General features: G+C 43.1%; 1 protein-coding gene across 1 annotated transcript in view; it reads right to left on the reverse strand.

Moving 5' to 3' along the window:
* The window catches only part of Znf609 (zinc finger protein 609), a 151629-nt gene extending 129393 nt beyond the window's left edge, over positions 1–22236 (reverse strand). The window contains exon 1 of the mRNA XM_036192239.1: positions 22092–22236. The gene's annotated coding sequence lies outside the window, so the exon portion shown is untranslated. The remainder of the gene's footprint in view (positions 1–22091) is intronic.
* Between the last annotated feature and the right edge of the window lie 1443 nt (positions 22237–23679).

The raw sequence follows: 23679 nt of genomic DNA on the forward strand, positions 1-23679 counted from the left end.
AAAGGACCCAGGTTCAGTTCCCATCACGCACATAGTAGCTAACAACTGTCCATAACTCTAGTTCCAATGGATCCAACTCCCTCACACAGACATACTCGAAGGCCAAATGCCAAAAGAATTAAATTAATAAATAAAGATTTTAAAAATAACTCAGTGATAAGAGTGCCTGGCACATGCAATATCCTAATGACAGGGTAGGTGGGGACCCTCAGCAAGTCTGAAGTAGTAGCTGGGGCTCAAAAACCCTGGGTGCAAAGTCAACTGATCTTCCCAGCAGCAAACACCCCAGCTTCCCACATAGGCAAACAGAGCTGCAAACCTTCAGACAGCCAGGTGCCCACTCTCTGCAGCTGCACAAAACATCCTGGCTGGAGTGGAACCCATTTAGGATTCCGCACCCCCATCACCAATGCAGCAGGTTATGCTTGATAGCCTGAAACAATGGACTGCTGTGGGTAGAGAGTGCAACTGTTGCAAGCAGCTGGGAATGAAGGCTCTAGCAGCTGAAAACAAGCTCACACCACCTCCAGCTTAACAAGTTGGTTTTGCCTTGGGTCTACTGGATGGAGGCAACAGGCAAACCATGGTGTTTTCTGCCTTTTGCTTTCCACTTTCCCCACATGTGCTTTGCTATTGAAAGCTAGAGACAAGGACTAGAGCAGCCATCCTAAATCAGAACACCCTCAGGTTTTAGCAGGTTTTCTCCTTCCCTCTCTAGGGTTTGGCAGTTCTTTCCTGATTTGTCCCATTTTATACCTCATTTACATACACATACATTCAGCCAATCAAGGACCATCTGGCTCTATATAACAACGTGCAGGCTCTAGACACTCTTCTAATTGCTCTATCACTAGAGGCAGAAGAAAAGAAAGCTTCAGAGTCCATCTTGCAGCTGACTCCAGCTCTTCAGAGAAAGATGAGTGTTCAAGGCTGGTCAGAAACAGATCTGTTGAAGTCTTGCCTCCAGCAAGGGAATTTGCTTGAGTTCCCACTGCTCTGACTCCAAGATACACTGCACCTGCTCCCCTAGAGCAGTGTTTATCAGTCTTCCTAATGCTGCAACCCTTTAATACAGTTCTTCATGATGTGCTGACCCCAACCATATAATTATTTTCGTTGCTACTTCTTAACTGTAACTTTGCTACTGTCATGAATCATAATGTAAATACCTGATATTCAGTATTATCTGATACTCAACCTCAGTGAAAGGATCATTTGACCACCCCACCCCATCCAAAGGGCCGACCCACAGGCTGAGAATGGTTAGAAGGAATCTGTTCCTGCTCAGCCTTCAAGACTTGCTGCTAGTTGTATGTAGTGGCAGTACTTGGAAGTGGAAGCAGGCAGATTTCTGAGTTAAAGGTCAGCTGGAGTCTGATCTACATAGAGTTTCAAGATAGCCTGAGCTTACATAGAGAGACCCTGTCTCAAAACAAAACAAAACAAAAGACCTGCTGTTCTTTTCAGTGGCCTGTCTTCTGTTGACTGGCTCTGTGAGGGGCTGTTCTTGGCCAGCGTTCTGAGAACCAAGTGAGTTTTTGTGCTGGAACATGTGCTGACACTCTTGGCTAGCGCCTGAAGCCTGCCAGGGCACAGAGCTGCAACACTTGTGAGCTCACGAGGTTGGCATCCTGGTATCCTACTTTCCCTTTTGCATTTTATTCCTGCATGGCAGATAAAGCTCCCCTGGTTTTCCTTTAAAAAGTCTGTCTACTCCAAGCTTGGAAGAGTAAGATAAATAGGAGAAAACCCATCTCACAAGGTTCAAACTCCAGTGCTAAAACACACACACACACACACACACACACACACACACACACACACACACACAGTTTTTGTGGAAGATGTGAAGAAGTGGGGACAGCAAAAGGATGGTAGATATGGCTATAAAAGGATACTATACTATGCGATGGTATTGGGTACACAACTGCCTTCCACATGATAAAATGGCATAAAACCAGTCAGGCATGGTGATAGCCACTTGTAATCCTACTATTTGGGAGGTAAAGGTAGGAGTTCAAGGCCACCCTTGGCTACAGAGTGACTCTGAAACCAACCTGAACTACATGAGATGCCATTGTCTTAACAAAGAAAATAATGGGCCATCAAGATGGTTCAGCAGGTAAAGGTACTTGTTGCTAGGCCTGACAACCTAAAGTTCAATCCCTGGGACCACACAGTAGAAGAAGAGAAACAACTTCCACAAGGTGCATGACCCTTCCCCACCAATAATAAAAGTTTAAAGAAATGCATAGAACCAAGTAAACATATACATAAGTACACATAAATGAATGCAAGTAAAACTGAACAATGTCAATATTACAGTATTGTACTATACAGTTTGTAAGGTTCAGAAAGACAAATACCACATGTGCTCTCTCATATACAGAACCGAACTTTTTTAGTATATACATTCACTAGTTATTTAACTCACTATGTAGTATAAGCTGGCCTCAAACTGAAAGATCCACCCGCCTCTACCTCCGAAATGCTTGAATTAAAGGTGTGTGTCACACCATGCATGGCCCTATGGTTTTTTTATATAAGTGTATTTATACAAGAGTGTGGGTAGAGGCCACAGAACTAGAAAGGGAAACACGAGAAAGGAAGAAAGGTTTTAAGGAAAACGGCAGCACTTGTAGCATGCATACATACATACATACATGCATACATACACATATACATGCATACATACATACATACACACACACACACATATAAAAAGAAGAATGCTGGGGTAGAAGTATAAAAGGTGGAAAGGTGGCAGGGAGATGGGGTGGGCATCAATCAAAATGGAGTATGAATCAAAAGTGGAAGTTTATGCCTTTAATTCCAACACTGGCAGAGTGGATCTCTTGAGTTCAAGGCAGTCCAATCTACATACTGTTCCAGGCTAGCCAACACTATACTACACTGTGAGACCTATCTCAAAAACCAGAAAAAGGAATGTGCATAAAAATGCCATAAAGAAACCTATTAGTTTGTATAAACAACAACTAAAGAAAATCTACGTTTTCTAGTTTCCTACTTTAAACATCAAAACCAGTAATAAACTCAGCACTTGGGAAATGGAGGCAGAATTAAGTGAGACCTTGTCTTTAAAAATGCTTATCTGGAAATGGGCAAGATGGTTCAGTGGGTAAAATCGCTAGACATAATCTCAGTCTGTCTTCAGAACCCATGTTTAAAAGAGAGGGGTAGGGGCTCAGTGGTAGAGCGCTTGCCTAGCAAGCGCAAGCCCCGGGTTTCAATCCTCAGCTCCAAACAACAAAAAACAAAAAACAAAAAAAAAGGGGGTGGGGGGAATGGGGGTAGTCTCTTCTGCTCCTTCCATCACACAGAAATGTCCTGTGTTTTGACCTCAGATTTCTTAATACTGGCATGCTCATTTTGGTGGGAGCCAATAATTCCTGGAGATCCAGGAGCTCATACCTTAACTCTGCAGGAGAGACTCTGCACTTGACTTTGCTCATTTACAAATCTTAGTCAATGTTTCCTGATACCAGAGACCCTTTTCTGTAGCAAAACCATCTGGCTTGCTTTGTTCTCCTCCAGGTCTCTTGGTTATGGCAGGCATAAGCTCTGCGTCAGTGTCCTAACTTAGTCCAACAGAGCTGCTCCTAAGTTCTAAAAAAGACATTACAGTAGGGCTTCCAGAGAGCTCTAAGACCACTTGCTGCTCTTGTAAAGGACCTTTATCACCACTTCCAGAGGTTCTGATGCTATCTTCTGACCTCCACAGGTACCAGGCAGGCATGTGGGGCACAGACAGCCATGCAAACAAAACATCCATGCATATAAAATAAAATAAACATAAAAATAAAAATCAAGCTTTTTGTGCAGGAGCCACCTTTCCTTAAGTGTAGCCACCATCCCTCATCAAAGCAGCCTCTCTTCAGCAAATGGAGATCATCACAGGAAATCACAACTGGACACAAGGCAGAGATCTACAGATCGTGGGGAGCCCAGACCCAATGAACACATCTACACCACAGCTCAGAAAACTTTGCACAAGAGGGGGTACAAAAATTGTATGAGCCAGAATACCAGGATACCAACTGTGAAACAGTCTCTAATAGAAATGGCTACATAAACAAGACTGGAACAATGGCAGTATCAACAGACGTGTTAGCTGGGTGGTGGTGGCACACACTTTTAGTCCCAGCACTGAGGAGGCAGAGGCAGGCAGATCTCTGTGAGTTTGAGGTCAGCCTGGTCTACAGAGTCAGTTCCCAGGACAGCCAGGACTGCTACACAGAGAAACTCTGTCTCAAGAAAAGAAAAAAGGGGGGGGGGGAAGACATGTTAATGTGAAAAAAGGAGATTTTTGAGGGGGCTCACTCCTAGACAAAGAACTCAGACAACTAAAGACTGTTGGGAGGAAGAGAGTTAGCCTCTCACAGAGATGAGCTTCTTCACTGGCTGTTCTATGCAGAGTGGTCAGCCTTGGAACCATCTATACAACAACAAACAGATTCAGCAGGGTGTGTGTGTGTGTGTGTGTATGTGTGTATGTGTGTGTGTGTGTATGTGTGTATGTGTGTGTGTATGTGTGTATGTGTGTATGTGTGTGTGTGTGTGTGTATGTGTGTATGTGTGTGTGTGTGTGGGGTGTGTGTGTGTGTGTGTGTGTGTGTGTGTGTGTGGGTGTGTGTGTGTGTGGGTGTGTGTTGTACGATAATAATAATAAAGAGGCTATCAAAGAGAATGTAGGGAGATATGAAAGGAGTTGGAGGGAGGTTAACTGGGAGGGCCTGGAGGCAGGAAAGGGAAGGGAGAAAGTGCTGTATCTATTTCAAATTCATTAAAATTTAAAAACACACACACACATACACACACACCCTACACCACAATAACCTGGATGGAACAGTATGTCCCTGTAATCTGAGTACTCCTACACAGAGGGACAGTAGACAGGAGAATCAGCACACCTCAACAAGGTAGATGATGAGACTGACTCCAGAATTCTTCTCTAACCTCTCCACACATGGACTGTGGCACACATGCACCCTCATCCACACATTCTCTCTTCCTCTCACACAAGTTCCAAAACCTATTTTTAAAATTTTCTAACTCTAGAGTTAACACATTTTAGTTACTTAGCATTCATATAGATAGCTATTTAAGTATAATAAATTTACTTCTGACTTGAAAGGGAATTCTGTATCAAATATAGGAAGGACACTAAGAACTAGCGATCAAACCTATAGGCTCATTCTATGGCCTGACAGGGCTTAATATTCTCTTTAAAAGCTGAGATGCTATGAGTACCATGCAGTGTAGACCGAATGCTGTGTGTAAGCACCTGGGTTCAGCTCCCAGCATGGCAACATTTTAAAAACTGGAAATAAAAAGGACTGAGGATGTAGTTCAGTTGGAAGAGTTATTGTCTAATACACCACATCCTGGGTTGAATCCCCAGCACCATATAAACCAAGTGTGGATATTCCAGCACTAAAGAAGTAGAGGCAGGAGAACCAGTTTAGAGTCACTGTTGGCCATACAGTAAGTTTGAGGCCAGTCAGAGTAATGTGGAACCCTGTCTCTGAATGAATGAATAAATAAAAGCAAGCTCTGGGGTCTGGAATAGGCAAGCATAGTATCATAGCACACACGATGTCCTAGTTTAGACAGTCAGCAAGATGAAGGAGAAAAAATTTTAAAAACTGCCAGGGGGTTGAGAAACTGCTCAGTAGTTAAAAACACTTGCTGCTCTTACAGAGGACCCAGTTCAATTCCCAGTACCCACATGGCAGCTCATACATCTCTAACTCTTGTTCCAGGGGATCCAGTGCTCTGTTCTGATTTCCATGAGCACCGACTACACAAGATGTACGTGTGTGTGTGTGTGTGTGTGTGTGTGTGTGTGTGTGCGCGCACGCATGCGTGTGCGCACATACACCCCATACACATACAAATAAAATAAAAGTCTTTAATAACCCCCCACCCCAACACATTGTTATTAAGTCTTCACATTCTTTGGCCACTAATCCTGTGAAGTATAAAATCTTTAAACCGCTCCCCGCCATGATGTTATTAAAATCTTCACATTCATTGATCACTAATTCTGTGAAGTATTTGCAACCAGAACAAGACAGCACCACATATTTAAAAAAAAAAAAAAAAAAAGTCTGAATTTTATGTAGAGGGAAACTTTTCTTATTTAGTTCTGATTCTGTTCCTAATGATACCCAGCATTATTTCTCTGGCAGCACATTGACCCAATTTTTCTAGGAATCGCTCACCAGACTTTCCAGTTTCATTTGGGAGTTACCATTGTTAGCTAGAAATTACTCATCCTGAGAAAGTACTTGAGACTTTCTGTTTTTTTTTTTAAATTTAATTCTTGCACACTGAGGTTCACCAATGTTTCATCTCACTCATATATTCCTGAAATAAAATCTCAAAGGGCTTAAAGTTCTTGTCCATTTGGTGGTGAATTTCTATAAATCTACCATTAGGAAGATAGAAGCTGGAGGATTAAAAACTCAAGGTCATGCTTCCCAGCTTGTCCCTCAGCTCACTATAGCCCACATCCATTCTTGGGAATACGTTTTCCTGCCTTAATAAGCTATCTCTATTTCTATTCCATGTTGAGCTTAAAAGGCAAGACCTTTTCTCTATCTCTCCTCATAGTGACTGCCAGGATTTTTACCTAATCTGTACTATTTTTCTTTTAAATGCCAATAAAATAGTCCTTGAGCTTAAAAGAGAGTTCAAGGTCACCTCTGGCTACACAGTGAGTTTCCATTAGCATGAACTACACAATACCCTGTCTCATTAAATAAAAAAGAAAAAAAAATAAAGAGAGAGAGAGGGCTCAGCAGCTAGAAATGCCTGTTATGTAAGCATGGTCCCATATACTCCTGTAACTCAAGTACTGAGTGACAGAGACAGAATAGAATTGCTCGGCCTCACTGGCTGCCAGTCTAGGTGAAAAACTCTTGCTAGAGTCCAAGTTCAGAGAGAGACCCTTTGTTAAGAGTAAGATAGAATGCTTGTGCACACACCTGAATATATATCAACCCCCACCCCAAGCTTAATATTACAGAAAAATCATAATATTGAGCTTTTATGTGTATGTGTACAAATGTGCTTGAAGATGCAAATGTCTTCCTCTATTATTCTCTATTTCACACTGCAACAGGGATCTACCTATCTCCACACACACCCACTACAATACTGAGGTTACAAATGTATGCTACTGGCCAGTTTTTACACAGGTGTTGAGTATCTGAACTATGGTCTTTATGTTTACATGACAAGCATTTTACCAACTGAACCAGATCTCCAGACCCTTTATATTTCTTTCTTTCTTTTCCTTTTCCCCCATCCCCAAGACAGGGTTTCTGTGTAGCTCTGGCTGTCCTGGAACTCACTATGTTGATCAGGCTGGCCTTGAACTCAGATCCGAATGCCTCTGCCTACCAAGTGCTGGGATTAAAAGCATATAGAACCACAGCCTGGCTTTCAGACCCTTAATATTTCACTTATGAGAAACATTTATTGCCAGACTGTGGTGGTGCATGCCTTCAATTCCAGCACTTGAGAGGCAAAGGCAGGCGGATCTCTGTGAGTTCAAGGCCATCCTGCTCTACAGAGGGAGTTCCAGGACAGGCTCCAAAGAAACCCTGTTTAGAGTTAAAGAGAGAGAGAGAGAGAAAGAGAGAGAGAGAGAGAGAGAGAGAGAGAGAATATTTATTAGGCTGGCAAGATGGCTCAGTATATAAGCCATCCCTGGAACATACATACAAGTAGAAAGAAAAAACTAACTTCACAAAGTTGTCCTCTGACCACATGTATGTCATAGAACTAGAGCCCCCTCTCCATACACACACACAAATACAAATGAAAACAATTAAAAATATAAAAGTATTTATTCAAATGTTAAACAAGATCAGTACCATTACTTAAAAACTTCTATATAGAATTTATGGTCATCAAGATGATGTTTGGAGGTAACATCTTAAAAAGCAGCAGCCACTGTACCATTGTTCCCATGGTACAATGGGAAAAAAACTAAAAAACAGACTGGCAAGATGGTTTAAGGGGTATAGATGCTTGTGGCCAAGCCTAACCACCTGAGTTTGATCCCTAGGACATACAAGATGGAAGAAGAGAAGCAACTCCCACAAACTGTTCTCTGACTGTCATCAATGTACCATGGCATGACCATACATATGAATGTACATATGTATTCTTGTAATAATCAAGGGAAAGCACAGATAACATCTCGTACTACTTATTCTAGCAGCTCTACCTGTGTAGGCATGTGTATGTTGAGGTTAGATGACAGCTTATAGGAATCAGGTCTCTCCTTCCACCACGTGTTTTTTAGAGCTTGAACTCAGGTTGCCAGATATGGCAGAGCAAGTGCCTTTGTTTCCTCAAGCCAAATCATCTGCTCTTTTCTGTTGTGTTGTTGTTGTTGTTTTTTAAAGATAAGGTCTTGCTTTATATAGCCCATGTGTTGATCAGGACCCCTTTATCTACAAAGCAAGTTCCAGGACAGCCACGACTACACAGAGAAACTCTCAAAAAAAAAAAAAAAAAAAAAGGAAAGAAAGAAATCCTTACCTTTAATTATACAAAGAGAAATGTCAAATTTGGTTTTTTTTTTGCTTTTGCTTAATATCTAGATTGCACCCAATTGTTTTTTTCTGTGATTTTCAAAAGGCTCCTTTTCCCTCCCCACAGCCTCTAAGACTATCAAATAACTCTCTGGGTTTTTGTTTTTGTTTTTCTGTTTGGTTTTTTGAAACAGGGTTTCTCTGTATAGTCCTTGCTGTTCTGGTACATGCTCTACACCAGGCTGGTCTTAAACTCAGGGATCTAACTGCCTCTGCCTCCTGAGTGCTGGGATTAAAGGCGTGTGTCCAGCAACTATCTATTTTGATGGCCCCTTTAGTTCTCTGCTTTAATATGAACTTCAAATACTGCAAATATGTTAGTTGGTTGTTGTTGTTTTGGTGTGGGGAGCTGAAACAAGTTTGAGGTAGCACTGGTTGTCCAGGAACTTACTGTATAGATCAGGCTAGCCTCAAACCCTCAAACCTACAGAGACCCACCTGCCTCTTCCTCTCAAGTGCTAGATAGGATTAAATGCATGTGACACCAAGCCCAGCTAAATACTATAACTTTTAAATCTTTCTATATCCATTATATTTCTATGTAGCCCTGGATGACCTGGAACTACCACTTAAGCATTCTGAGATGTATAGTTTTTAGTATTAGATATAGCATAACATCAAAAAAAGGGGGTGAAATCTACCTAGAAACTCAACATCAAGAGCCTACAAGTTACCTAAAAGGAACAGATTTTTCTTAGCATGGATCTGAGTTAAAGAATTTTTAGGGGCTAGGAGCTACAACTCATGGGTAAGATGCTTGCCTGGCACACATAATGCCCTGTATTTGACCTCCTGGGCCCAAAAACATATTCTAATGATACATATCATAAATAACCTATTTTGGCAAAATGACTAATAAGTCTTCTAGTACACTACAACTATACAATCTGGTGGTATACATAATTAAAAATAGAGCAGACAAGCCCTAACACTGCCTTGCACCTCAGCTACTGTGGTGGTTTGAATAAAAATGGTCCCCATCTGCTCATATATTTGAATGCTCAGTCACCAGAGAGTAGGACTGTTTGAGAGGATTAGGAGGATTAGAAAGTGTGGCCTTGTTTGAGTACATGTGAACACAGATTTGTGGACAACTTGCAGGAGTTGGTCCTCTCCTTCCATTATGTGAGTACTGGGGACTGAACTCAGGTCAGCAGGTGTCTTTACCCCATGAGCCAGTGCACTAGTTTTTGATGCATGGTCTCACTGTATAATTCAGGCTGACCTAGAACTCACGAGGTAGCCAAAAGCTAGCCAAAGCTGACCTCCAATTCATGGTCTTCCTGCTTCCACCTCCCAAATGCTATTATTATAGGCATGGGCCATGATGCCAATCCATATGCATGTTCTTTGAAAGATCGAAAAACTAGCCGGGTGGTGGTGGCACATGCCTTTAATCTCAGCACTTGAGAGGCAGAGCCAGCCTGGATCTCTGTGAATTCGAGGCCAGCCTGGTCTACAGAGCGTGATCCAGGACAAGCACTAAAACTACACAGAGAAACCTTGTCTCGAAAACATAAGATTGAAAAACTAACTCAAATTTGCTAAAACCTCACTAGGAAGAAGGAAGGCCATATTTTTGGCCTTTTCCCCTTAAGAAAGAAGAAAATTCAGAGGCCTTACTTACACACAACTCCAGATACCCAAGGTCTACTCAGCAGCCGAGCAAATCCCATTTTCAAGGAACTGCTCTTACTCCTGGTGTCTTCCAGACACCACTGAGTGCAACTATCACTGTGATTAACTTCCAGGAATGCCAGCCAGCAGAAAAGATTTAACAAGTAGCTACTTCCCCTCAGTCAGCTGGACTCTGGAACAACTGCAGATACTGCCTCTTTCTCTCTGCTGGGCAGAAAGGCAGCTATCAATCTGAGGAGTCTGTATCCATCCAGGAACACACCAGCATCAACCAATCTTATTAAAAGCTGCTCACCTCCTACTTGACCCATCTAACCCTTCTACATTTCCAGCCTCCTTTACCCTGTTCCATTTCCCTTACATCATTTCTCAATACTATATAATTACTTATTCTTATCTCCTTTTAAAAGATACAATCTGCTGGGCCTGGTGCCCCAAGCCTACAATTCCAGCACTGCAGAAGGCGAGGCAGGAGGAATGCTTCAAAGCCAGCCTGGACTACAGAGCAAAACCTCTTCACTCACAAAGGTAAAGTCCATTGGTGGCTGGTTTTTGTCTTGGTCTACTTTATTCACTGACAGATCTTAGGAAGCTAGAACAGTATTTCACATAGAGCAGGAATCCAATGGAATGAAACAAACAAAACCCTAAAAAGATCAACAAGATCCAGAGTACCCAGAGTACCCAATACTATTCTCTAGCAGAACCAGACTGGTTCCTGTGAGTGGCCCACCTTGCACACACGCCTCCAAGTTAGGATATATGGAGTGGGCAATGCTATAGGCTGTAAGGTAACAAAGCCTGCCCTTGAATCAGAAGGGTTTCTTAAGCCATTCACAGTCTGTCTTGTTCCTAGTTTATTCATTTGGGATAAAATGCGTTGAATGGAACTTGTTGTAGTACAAAAGGAATTTGAAAAAAAAAAAAACCACATGAAGTTTCTTTTTTTCAAAGTCTAATTCAATTCAGAAAACATTAATTATGCATAGTTATATTCAAAGCACTGGGCTAAGAATTATGGAGACAAAAGAACAGAGGAGACATTGCTGCCTTGCAGAACTTAGAATGAAGCAGGAAGAAAAAAACATCCACAAATAATTATCATTTAAGGCAGCATATGATAAAGTACTCTAATAGAGATCTTAGCCTCCACTCCCTCAAAAAATCCTCAAGAGCAGAGAAAAATTAAATCAATTCTGGAGATAGAATGAGAAGTAATGTGGGTAAAAAGGGCTTCAGGAAAGAGACTAAGAATTGTGTATTTTGAAGGAAGGGATAGACTAGGGATGTGAATGCCTCGGAAACAGAGAAGGGCACTGCAACAGAAAAGAAAAAAAACCAGACTGAAAAAATACAGGGTAAGTCACTGGGATGGCTATAAAAAGATACCTGTAGACTGAAACATGAATTAAAGCTGAGGAAGGCCACGTTTGATCAAGACAAACTCTGAAATAAGCCTAGAAGCCAGCAAGATGGCTTAGTGGGTGGAGCTTGGCAAAGTGGGTTCAATCCTCAGAACCTATGTAAAGGTAAAAGAGAACTGACTCCACAAAGTTGTCCTCTGACCCCCACATGTGCACAATGGTACCCCACACACCAACCAACCCCCACGATAATTTAAAATTATTACACACACACGTACAATAATTTAAAACAATTTATTTATTTTGGTTTTTGAGACAGAGTTTCTCTGTTTGGCTCTAGCTGTCCCAGAACTCACTATGTAGGCTGGCTTCAAACTCAGAGATCCACCTGCCTCTGCCTCCCGAGTGCTGTTTAAAGGTGTGAGCCACCATGGCCTGGCAAATAGTTTTAAATTTTGGTCTATGCTAGTGGGTTAGTTTTTTTAAGGGAAAAAAAATGTGCCAAATTATAATATGCTAGGCTGGACATGGTGGTGCAGACCTTTAATCCCAGCACTCAGGAAGTAGAGGCAAGCAAATCCCTTTGAGTTTGACCAGAGTTCCAGGCCAGCCAAGGATACACAGTGGCACTGTCTCAAAAGAATAAAAAGAAAGAAGAAAGGAAGGAAGGAAAGAAGGAAAGAAGGAAGAAAAGAAAGAAGGAAGGAAGGAAGAAAAGGAAAGGCTGGAGCAATGGCTCAGTGGTTAAGAGCACAGGATGTGGGTTTGATTCCCAGCACCCACATGATGACCCACAACCATCTGTAACTCCAGTTGCAGGGGATCTGATGCCTCTTTTCACCTCTGGGCACCAGGCATGCAGGTAGTGCTCAGACATACATGCAAGCAAAACATTCATACATATTAAAAAATACTTAAAATTTAAAGAAATAGGGCTGGAGAGATGGCTCAGTGGTTAAGAGCACTGGCTGCTCTTCCAGAGGTCCTGAGTTCAATTCCCAGCAACCACATGGTGGCTCACAACCATCTGTAATGAGATCTGCTGCCCTCTTCTGGCCTGCAAGCATGCATGTAGGCAGAACACTGTATACATAATAAATAAATCTTTAAAAAAAAAAAATGTAAATGTGTCAGTCAGGTGGGTGGTGCAGGCTTAAAAAAAATCTTTAAAGGGGAGAGGGGCTGGAGAGATAGCTCAATGGTTAGGAGCACACTCTGCTCTTGCAGAGGAGTTTGATTCCCAGGGACTCACCTCAGACAGTTCACAACCAACCACCTGTAACTCCAGATCCAATGCCTCTGTTCTCCACACACTTACTCACAGACCCACACACATACATATATTCGCAAATAAGTATTTTTTAAACTATAAGAAGAAAATAAAAACCTATCTATAAAACTAATTATAAAATTCTATGCTGTAAGCTCAGCACTCAGAAGGCAGAGATGGGAAGAATATCAAAAGTTTTAGACCAGTCTGGTCTAAATATCAAGTTTTAGGCTAGCCAGAGCTACAAAGTGAGCCCTTGTCTCAAAACAACAACAAAACAAACAAATAAAAATATAAAATATGCCAGGTGGTGGTGGTGCACGCCTTTGATCCCAGCACTTGGGAGGCAGAGACAGACAGATCTTTGTGAGTTTGAGGCCAGCCTGGGCTACCAAGTGAGTTCCAAGAAAGGTGCAAAGCTACACAGAGAAACCCTGTCTCAAAAAAAAAAAAAAAAAAAAAAAATATATATATATATATATATATATATATATATATATATATATTTTAAATCACACATTTAAGTGAAACACTTCCCAAATAACTATTAGCTTCCCAGAAAATCAGTTACATGCTACAGATGTCTGCAGATAAAGCAATGCACTATCAGGATTCTATTGAATCTAAAACAACAGTTCTGTCCACCAAGTATTCCTCTTCCAGACCAATCAGGTTAAGGACAAAGATACCATGACCACCATGTGCTTTCCCCATACTAACAACAAAAGATTAAAAGACCATCATCTTCATAATATTTAACAAACAGCAAAATAAAACAACAAAAACAGCTGCTATTGTAGGCTCCAAATCTAAGGATTATTTAGAAAATGCTGCTAAAATCCTAATTTGGGGAAATAACTTGGTTATGCAATTTTATTCCCTTACATTACTTGAGGGCTCAAGATATAACTCAATGGGAAGCAAGCACAAGACCCTGGGCTTGAGCCCCAAGCAACTAAACAAAACAAAAAACCCACCTCATCTCATTTTCTAAACAAAGTATTGTGAGTAATTCATATTCAGGCACAAGAAGTTACCTCAAAGTAGGTTTTCACTAACTGTCTCAACAGAAAAATGCCCAACTAGCCTCGACATCCAGGTCCATTAAGCACAAAGATTTCCTATGCAAAATATAGGCTGTATCCTGAAGTCACTTCTTGCTGATACCAGGCAAGCCCTTCCAGATAGGATTTCCCTTCCTCAAAGTAAATACTGTCCTTTTTCTGAACCCTGTGTCTCTTACTCCCATGTCTTAAAAAAAGATGTAAGTAAACCTGGTATGGTGGCACATGCCTTTAATCCCAACACTTGGAAGGCAGACAGATAGATCATTCTGAGTTCACAGCTAGGTTGGTCCAGAACAGCCAGAGCTACATGACAGAAACCCTATCTCAAAAAGAAAAGAAAAGAAAAAAAAAAAAAAAGATATAAGTGGCAAAATGGTGAGCCTGCAGAATGAAGGTATACTATCCTTCCAAAAAATGGCTTAATGGAATTGGAGAGATGGCTTAGCCGTTAAGAGCATTTACTGCTCTTCCAAAAGACCCATGTTCAATTCCCGTAAAGCAGCTCACAACTAGTCCGTTAATTCCAGTTCCAGGGGTTCTGACACCCTCACACAAACATACATGCAGACAAAACACCAATGCACATAAAATAAAAATAAATAAATCATTTAAAATAAATACATAAACATTTTTTAAAACAGCTTAATAAAAAGTATAACCTGGCTGGGCAGTGGTGGTGCACGCTTTTAATCCCAGCACTAGGTCGGGCAGAGCCAGGCAGATCTCCTTAAGTTTGAGGCCAGCCTGGTCTACAGAGGAGTTCCAGGACAGGCACCAAACCTACACAGAGAAACCCTGTCTTGAAAAACCAAAACAAAACAAAAAACAAAAAAAGAAAGGAAAAGTATAGCCTTCCAGACATAGCAAACGAGTTAAGAGCTACAAACTAAACGTATATGCATTAGCACTCCTGAACATTAACTACTTTTGACACAGCCATAAAAAACTTGCTAGAAATTTTACAGCCAAAAGGAACCATAACAATCTCATCCAATGTGTTCACTTTACAGATAAGAAAAATGGGGGGAAAAAAAGTGACTTCCTGGGCAGTTGTGGTGTACACCTTTAACCCCAGCACTCGGGAGGCAGAGACAGGCAGATCTAGGACAGCCTGGTCTACAAAGTGAGTTCTAAGACAGCCAGGACTACACAGAGAAACCCTGTCTTGAAAAACAAAACAAAACAAGAAAAAAAAGTGACTTCCACAAGGTCACACAACCAAGAGGCACCGCAATAATTAGAACCTGGATCTTAGGACTCCCAATTGTGGGTGTTTTCCCACTATGCTTTGAAAACTGTCACTAGTAAAATCAATAAACACAGCACACGTGTGTTTGTGCGTTTGTGTGTGTAAAATCAGCTCGGACAATATCTTAACTGTAACTAAGCTAAACAAAAACAGGAGATGGCTCGGCAGGTAAAGGTATTTGCCAAAAGCCTAACAAAACCTGAGTTCAATCACCTTGAGCCACACTGGAGAAGGACAGAACTGACTCTTACAAGTTCACTTGTGCACTGTGGTACACACCACACACCCCTATCAGTAAACTGCTAAAATTAAATAATAAATAAATGTAATTTTAAGTCAATAAAAAGACTTTTAAAAATATAAATAGGGGCTGGAGAGGTTTACTGTTTAAAGCACTTGCTGCTCTTGCCGAGGAACAGGGTTCAGTTCTCATGACCCATATGGTGGTTCACAACAACCCATAACTAGTTCCAATGCCCTCTTCTGACCTTTTGAGGGTAATGGATACACACATGGTACACGGTACATAAATACAAATACTCAAACACATAAAATAAGCCTAACAAAAGTATTCAAATAAGAATAAAATTTGTCCTGGGCTAGAGTTGTGGCTAAGTAGTACAACACCTGCACTATACATACTATCCTGGGCTGGATTCCCAGCACAGCCAAATAAACTAACAAAATTCATCTCTATAAGGAAGACAAAACTTGGCTTAGTGGATCAAGTCTGTAATTTCAACACCTGAGAGACTAAGGCAGGGAGTACACAGTGATTTTGAGGCTAGCCTGAGATACACTGTGAGGCTCCATCTTAAAGGAAAAAAAAAAAAAGACAAGGGCTGGAGAGATGGCTCACTGGCTAAGAGCATGGGTGGCTCTTCCAGAACAAAGGTTCCATTCCCAGCACCCACATGGAGGCTAACAACTGTCTGTAACTGCAGTACCATGGAAACTGACACCCTCTTCTGGATTCATTGGGCACTAGGCATGGATAAGGTACATATACATACATGCAGGCAAAACATCCATACACACAAATAATAAAAATGGACAAAACAAAATTGTTAGAAGTAGCCCCTATCTAACAAAAAGAGGCATTTGCTTATACTCAGTAGGAATTAAAGGATACAAACCTGGCACATATTTTCAGTTATTTTACTAATTACTCCATGCCAGAATTATGTTTGATGTCCCATCAAATGTGCCCCTCCTTAAGAGGGGGCCACAATGAGAATGATACTACTAGAAAGCTGCTGTGGATAGAGCTCAGCAATAGGTTAATTATCTAGCGTATGAGAGGACTTGGTTCAAGCCTCAGTATTGCAAATAAATATGTAATAAGTAAATATTTAACAGTGATGTACTAAAGGCTGAAAAGTGAGTGACCTTTCTGACATGGATAACTACAGAAGGAAATCACAAGTAAGGGCAACAGTCAAGAACAACTGAAGCTGAAAGACTATTTTGAAATCAAACAAGAATAAAGTCCAAGAGAAGTTGGCCAGACACTAATATCACAGAGCATAATAAGGCAGTTTCAGAACTTGTCTAGCACCAGGCAGCTCTCACCTGCAAGAAAAAAGTAGAAAAAAAATATCACACAGCAACTGAAGGTTTGCCCTGAGTCCTGGACTAGCTATGGCCTAATGAGGATTTGCCATTAATTTGTGGCACTCTGATCTGAGCAAACAGCAAGAAAATCACGAAAGCTCAGCCCTTTTGGATCTAGGTGTGCCTCACTCATTGATCTGGCTGCTCACAAGACTGTAATTCAACTACTCTGCTAGAGCAAGGGCTGGGGAGGAAGATGTGAGGGAGAGGGAAGGAGGTGGAGGATCTGAGCTGTGACTGCAATAGGACAGTAATTAGTGTTTCCACGCTGCTGGAGAAGTCTTCAGAGAAGAACAGGGATGAGTGATGAGCCAGGAATAGCACAAGGAATCAAAGTACTGAGAATGACAGGAGAGGACATGGTGCTTTATCAACAATTCCCATAAAACAGCCCCCATGACAGTGTTTGCTTCTCCAAGTCTACAACCTGAATCCAATCCCCAAATCCCACAGGATGGAAGGAGAGAAGGTTATCCTCTCCTCTTCCCCTCCCTCCCCCCCCCCCCCCTCTCTCGGAGAAAGACATCTGGCTTTAAAACACTTAATTCAGTTTATTTCCTTTCAATCAACTATTGACCAATACTATGAATTCTACTGGGCAAACCCATTCCTGGGTATGTGTACATGACAGGATAAGGCCCATATAGCCTGTGACCTAACACAGAAAATTATTACAAAATACACGTCAAGTTACTTGTTCATAATTTTAGTCTGGCACCAAGGGTGGTGGTGTATGCCTGTAATCCCAGTCTCTGGGAGGCTGAAGAAACTCTTGAGGGAACAAGAGGATCACAAGGTCATGGCCAGCCCAGGTTACATAGCAAGACACCGTCTCAAAATGAGATGAGAGCAAACAGCTTCAATGAACACAGAAAAGGAAAATCATATTAACAGAAGATGGCAATAACCATCTAAAGGAAATTTTCAGAAATTCTCAAAATATAAGTATTATTCCAAGTCACAGGAAATGCAATAGTTGCTTTTATTTTATTTTAAAGTAAATATTTAATGGAAACAGTTCTTTAGCATCGCTTGGTCCTTTGGTGATAATCTGGTTTTAACAAGTGGTGCTAGGAAGATCAGGAAAAAGTTATTAGAGGTACTGGGGGAGGGATCCCTAAAAATTAAAGAAGGCAAACTGAAGAAATGCAAACTTCATGGAGGAAATGACATTCGTAAAATAAAAGCATGCAAATTTCTTCGGTAAGGAGCTTCAGGTGGACCTAGCAAAGTCAATTGCACCCTTTGCATAACACCAGCTGGGGACCCACCCAGTGGGCTAAAGCTTTCATCACCAAGAAAGCCAAGAATTTTCTGTTTCCCATTTCCTTCTAATAAACAAGTCCTAGAAGTACCGAATTACCACTATTTCCTTCCCTTTCATGGGGCACAAAGCCAGAACTTCCAGAAGTACAATGGGGCCGTGTAGGCCAGAAAAGGATCTCTTTTCTCTATTCCATTACCATCCCTCTCACAAATCAACAATAGGCATTAAGAGGCGGGAAACAAAGTGCAATTTCACACATGTGAGCAGAGCCTAAACCACACAGGACTGAGTATTTTCTTGTCACTGTGGCATGTGATTCTTCAGCCACCTGCTCAATAATCCCTCTTCAGCTGCACAGCTGCTGCCGATGCCACATGCCTTGCTAGGCAGGTGCTTTGGTGAATTACCTGTTCTCTAGTGAAAAGAGCCCTTCACTGACACTCAGTGGACCCAGAACCTGCCAATCAGCATCACCTCTCTTCATTTTGCCTGTCTCAACCAACTTTTATCAGAGAGGTAATATGAAGAAGGCATTATTTAACACACCGTGGTTTTTGTATTCCATTTATTTTTTCATTGTTCTTTTATTTTTAAAAAGGAAAATGTTTTTTTAAAAATAAAGTAGTCCACTATAAAGTATGTCTGTATAAATAATAATAATAATAATAATAAAAAAATAAAGAAGTCAGGAGAATTAAGCTACTGAGAAGAAAACTTGCCACACAACCAAAGGCTACCTTATTTCACTGTGGCTTCATGTGCCTGGCATTAATCCCATCCATGCTGGTTTTCCACAATGAAAATAAGAATTGCTTAGCTGCCTTTGGAGCAATAGACATACTAAGATACCTGGCAAAGAAGCTGAGAAGGGGAGCAGAGTGGCCAACTACTGGAGAACAAATATTCCTGTGAGTAGGCGTCCTCCATGCCTGAGCTCAGGCGCAAGTCTAAGAGTCAAGTCATTAAGGAGTGGCCCTTCCAACTAACAGAGCCATCAGTAACCCCCTCAACGAAGTGTCCTGTTCCAGGCATTTAGGTGCTATCTGCTAACTGCAACATATTACTACCGGGAGCCAAAATTATACTTCCATAACCACACACAAGCACTAATGTGTCCAGCTATCTAGACTTCTCATAAGGATATATTTCCTACCAAGAGGCTGCAGGGGAAGAATTCAAAAGTGACCTCTGAAAGATAGTCATTCAAAATGCTGTCTAAAGAGATGGTCACACTAAAAAGATTCATGTAAGATTCCTGGTTGGTGGAGTCCAATTCTGAAACTACTAACTCTAACAAAGGCAAATTTAATGTGAGGCTCTCTCTGCCTTCACTTGTACCCCACAACACCCAGGAAAGCAACGCCAACAGCCCAAGAAAACCCTTTGAATTCAGTTTAACTGGACATACTAAGAAGCCAAGGGCATACAGCTAAAAATAGCCTAAGGTAGAGGTAGGCAGATCTCTTGAGTTTGAGGCTAACCTGTTCTACAGAGAGAGTTCCAGGACAATCAGGGCTACACAGAAAAACCCTGTCTTTAACACACCACCTCCATGACAGAAAAATAGCAATAAATAAATAGTCAAAACAACCTCTTCTTTCCTATCAAAGTCCCAATATCTAAGTGGCAGGCCATCATTATTAAAGAGATGAGGGAGGGAGGGAGGGAGAGACCAGTTAGCACTTAGGACCTTTACCAAAACCAAAGGCTAAAGTCCCTATTCAAGATAAACTATGGAAAACGGTTGGGTAGCTATTGTGTACACTCATATTGACTATAATCCCCTTTACAATTAATCTTATTTCTAAACTTTTAAAAGTTTTCTTTAAGGTCTTGCATGAAAACTTATTTTCTAATATTGATATGTATCAAAAATTGATATGTATTTATGTATATATATGCACTATAATTCACTATAATTGCCATATATATCCCACAATTTCTACACACACACATACACAACTGTACCAGAACACTGCTTGGAGATTTTCATGACACAGTTAAGAATATGATTCTTCCGGAGAAGTTTCTTCCCACTGTTCTCTAATGCCCCTAGATCCAAATGATATTTTTAACAGTTCCTCTCGGTGGTAAATTTCTCTCCACAACACAATACCTGATTCATCTTCTTTCATTAAGAATTGAATTATAAAGGGAAAGTTTTGTTTTCAAAGTTTGTCTTAGGCAAATTGGGTGGCCTTTTTGTTATGTAATTATTGACCAGGAAGTCACCATTTAAAAAGGTATTTGGATGCAGGGCATAGGAGCATGACTGTAATAAGGAGGCTGAGGCAGAGGCAGAAGGATTTTGAGTTAGAGGCCAGTCTGGGCAACTAATGAGTCCCTATAGGGGGTTGGAGACACCTGGTCCTTGACTGCCAATCTTACTCTTACACTGATCTTTAGTGGTTTTCCTAAAGGAACAAAAATCACTGCATGAGCGTCCCATTTCTATAAAAAAAACATTTAACTATGATGTTTCATGTAAGTATAGAACCCTCTCCTTGCAGTCTTCTTCCTCAAAGGTCTGCCACAAAGCCTAAGGGTGGCCTATCCCAGATGCTATTCCTCCACAACTTAGCTACAGGCTAACCAAAGAGGCAGGCACAACATGGCTGGCATCCTCTATTCTTTTGAAAAATGTGTGCCAGTGAGCTCTGCATTGTTCCCCACTCAAAAAGAAGAGCCTTCTGTCTGGCCTCCTCCAATGGCAAGCCCCAGTCTGGAAAAGGAAGAAAATGGCACTGAGGAGCCTGGGAGATGGAGCATATCCAAAGCTCTCAGACAAGACTTGAACCTATGACCTTCACTGTGTACACAATAGGCGGGTGAGAGGGACCGGTTTATCTCTGCAGCAACAGTTCTCAGTCCTGGGGTAGCACTCCCGATAAAATGACCCGACTATTGTGTGGCAGCAGAGCAGTCATCTCCTCACAACAGCCTAAACCAGCACTCCCTCCCCCAAGACAAAGCAGCAGGGGTGAAATTAACTCAAGGCTGCAGAGCAAAGCCTAACACAGAAAAGAGAGGCCAGTGGGGGCCTAGGGACTCTCCTCAACCCCTGGGGCTCTGGACACACGGCTGGAAACAGGCTTTCTCCCCCATCTTTCCCACTCTCATTCAGGTGGGAAGCGGTTTCTGAGAGGATTTAATCATCTGTGATTTGTTCAGAAATATTCCCCCTGAAGGGCTCTGCTCTCTCCACCCTGTGTGAGCCTAATTCCTAGAATCTGAAATGACTGTTTGCCGCTGCCTGTTTCACAAACACACATTAATTGGTCAGATGTGTCTCCTCCTCCTCAACCCCAGAGGGAGGAAGGAGAATCTGAGCGAGGCACAGAGATGATCCAGCCGTAATTACACATAAAGGGAGAAGAGGGCAGCGTGGGTTTTCCAAACAGGACAGGGTCTCAAACCCTCCCGGGGGTACAGGGATAGATAGCAGTTTAAAGTCCAGGCCCCGAGATCCCTCCATCTTGAAGAAAAGAACAGGACTGAATGTGACCTAGGACCGGGAAGGGGCACACACCCACAACCTACGGACTGCACGCTCCCAGCCACCTTGCTCTCTTGGCCGGGCCGCGCACACGTCCTGCTTTCATCCCTCCGCTCCCCGCGCTCCCCGGAGTCCCCGACGAGCCCCGTCGCCCCGGGGCCCCCTCAGCAGAGCCTCAGGAAACTCTCCGGCCTGCCCCTACCACCTGGCCAGACCAGAGGCTATCCCGGGCCCCGTCCCCGGCAGCCCGAACCGCCCCGGCCACGCTTTGAACTTCACCTCGGGCCCCCTCCCCCACGCACGCAACGACCCCGCTTCCCCCCGCACACACCTCCTCGCTCCGCCCCGGCCCCCCCAACCCCCCACTTCCTCCGCCCGGCGCCGCTGCCCCGGCGCCCTCCGCGCCCCTCGGCGCCGGGCCTTCCTCAGCGCCGCCCGCCTGCCTGCCTGCCTCCCTCCCTCCCAGCCCCGGCTCCACACAAAGCTTAGGACTCACCGCGCGGCCGGTCCCGGGAGCCGCCACCTCCGCCCGCCCGGGGCCCCGGGCCGCAGAGCCGCCACTGCTACGCGTCCCGGGCCGCCATCCGGGCCGCGGCCCCTCCCCCTCCCCGGCTCTCCGCCCCTCCCCGCGCCGCTCCGCCCCGCCTGGCCGGGACCGCTGTGTCCGGGGCCGCGGGTCCCTCAGCCGCCGCCGCGCCGCCGCCGCCGCCACCTCCGCCGCCGCCGCCGCCGCCGCCGCGATCCGGGACAACCAGGGCAGCCCGGAAGACACGGACACTGGATTCTCGTGCTCTGGGATCCGGATCCCGTGCGCTGGGGGAGTCTGGAGCTGGCGAGTCCGCGAGGAAACCCGGAACCTGGATGCCAGGAGCCAAGTCCTGGCTCTCTAAATGCGCGGTTGCTGCGAGTCCGGAGGCGAGAAGGCTGGAAAACCCGGCGAGCGGGTTGAAACCAAGATAAACTCAGAAGCCCAGTCTCCACAGCTTGAACCCAATGCTCTCTCCTCGTGAGAGAGCTCTCGCTGGGTCAGACTTCCCACTGAGAAGTCTCTGGAGAGGCGTTAGCCCTGAAATACAGAAGTCCTTCCACCACGGGGTCTGATCATGAACATCCATAAAGAACAGAAGACAAGTACACAGCTCTTGATGGTTTCATCCATTTTGCGGCTTAGTTCGGCAAACTCTATTTTAATTAAAATTGTATGAGGGGGGAACGTGTCGTGGCGCACGTATGCAGGTCAGCGGACAATTTGCGGGAGTCGATTATTTCCTTCCACTGTTTGGTTTCAGGGATCAAACTTAGGTCGTTAGACTTGGCAGCACGCACCTTTAGCCACTGAGCCATCTCAATCCCCCCCCCCCCATTTTTTTTATCCATTGTTGTCGGGGTTTCTTTCTTTCTTTCTTTCTTTTTTTAACCACCGTTTGTTTTCCTCTACATAACACCCATTTTTAAATCCTTCGGTGTCCTTTTCCATCTCACCATCCAGTGTCAGTAAGCCTTACAGATTATTCTGAGTCCTTTTCTGCCTCCAACCCACCATTCTATCGCTACCTGTTGTGACTTTTTAAAACTCTGTTATCCGCCTTAGATTGCCCAGCACACCAGCTCCACACGGTAGACTCTGTCCTTGAGTAATTGAGCCCTCCCACCAGCTGCTTACGAAACAGTCTTCATAACCTAAGATTTCCACCTCATAGCAAAGCAAACCAAACTATCTTAATTCTCAAGAAGCCCTACTTAGACTCCATCGTGTCCTTCCTGTGCCCTTGACGACTTTATTCAGCTGTGCGGTTACCGCTCCTTATTCTCTTATTCTAAGGCACCCTTCAATAGTGCCTTTCAGAATAGCTCGTGACTTAGAGATGGAGTGGGTCATAAAGTCCCTTTACTCTCCATCTCTATCTTCACAAAAAGGAAAGGAGGGCAGGAGGGCTGGCAGCTTAAAGACAAACGCTAAGCCTGTCTAGTCTAGGAAAAGGTAATTCCCTTTTGGTCCGTAAATATTCACATTGTTCTTGGGCAGTAAAAGGACAGAACTGACTCAAGGTGACAGAAGAATTTCCAATCTACACTCTATGATA

The sequence above is a fragment of the Onychomys torridus genome, chromosome 7 (genome assembly GCF_903995425.1).
Source record: "Onychomys torridus chromosome 7, mOncTor1.1, whole genome shotgun sequence".
NCBI classification, from domain to species: domain Eukaryota; kingdom Metazoa; phylum Chordata; class Mammalia; order Rodentia; family Cricetidae; genus Onychomys; species Onychomys torridus.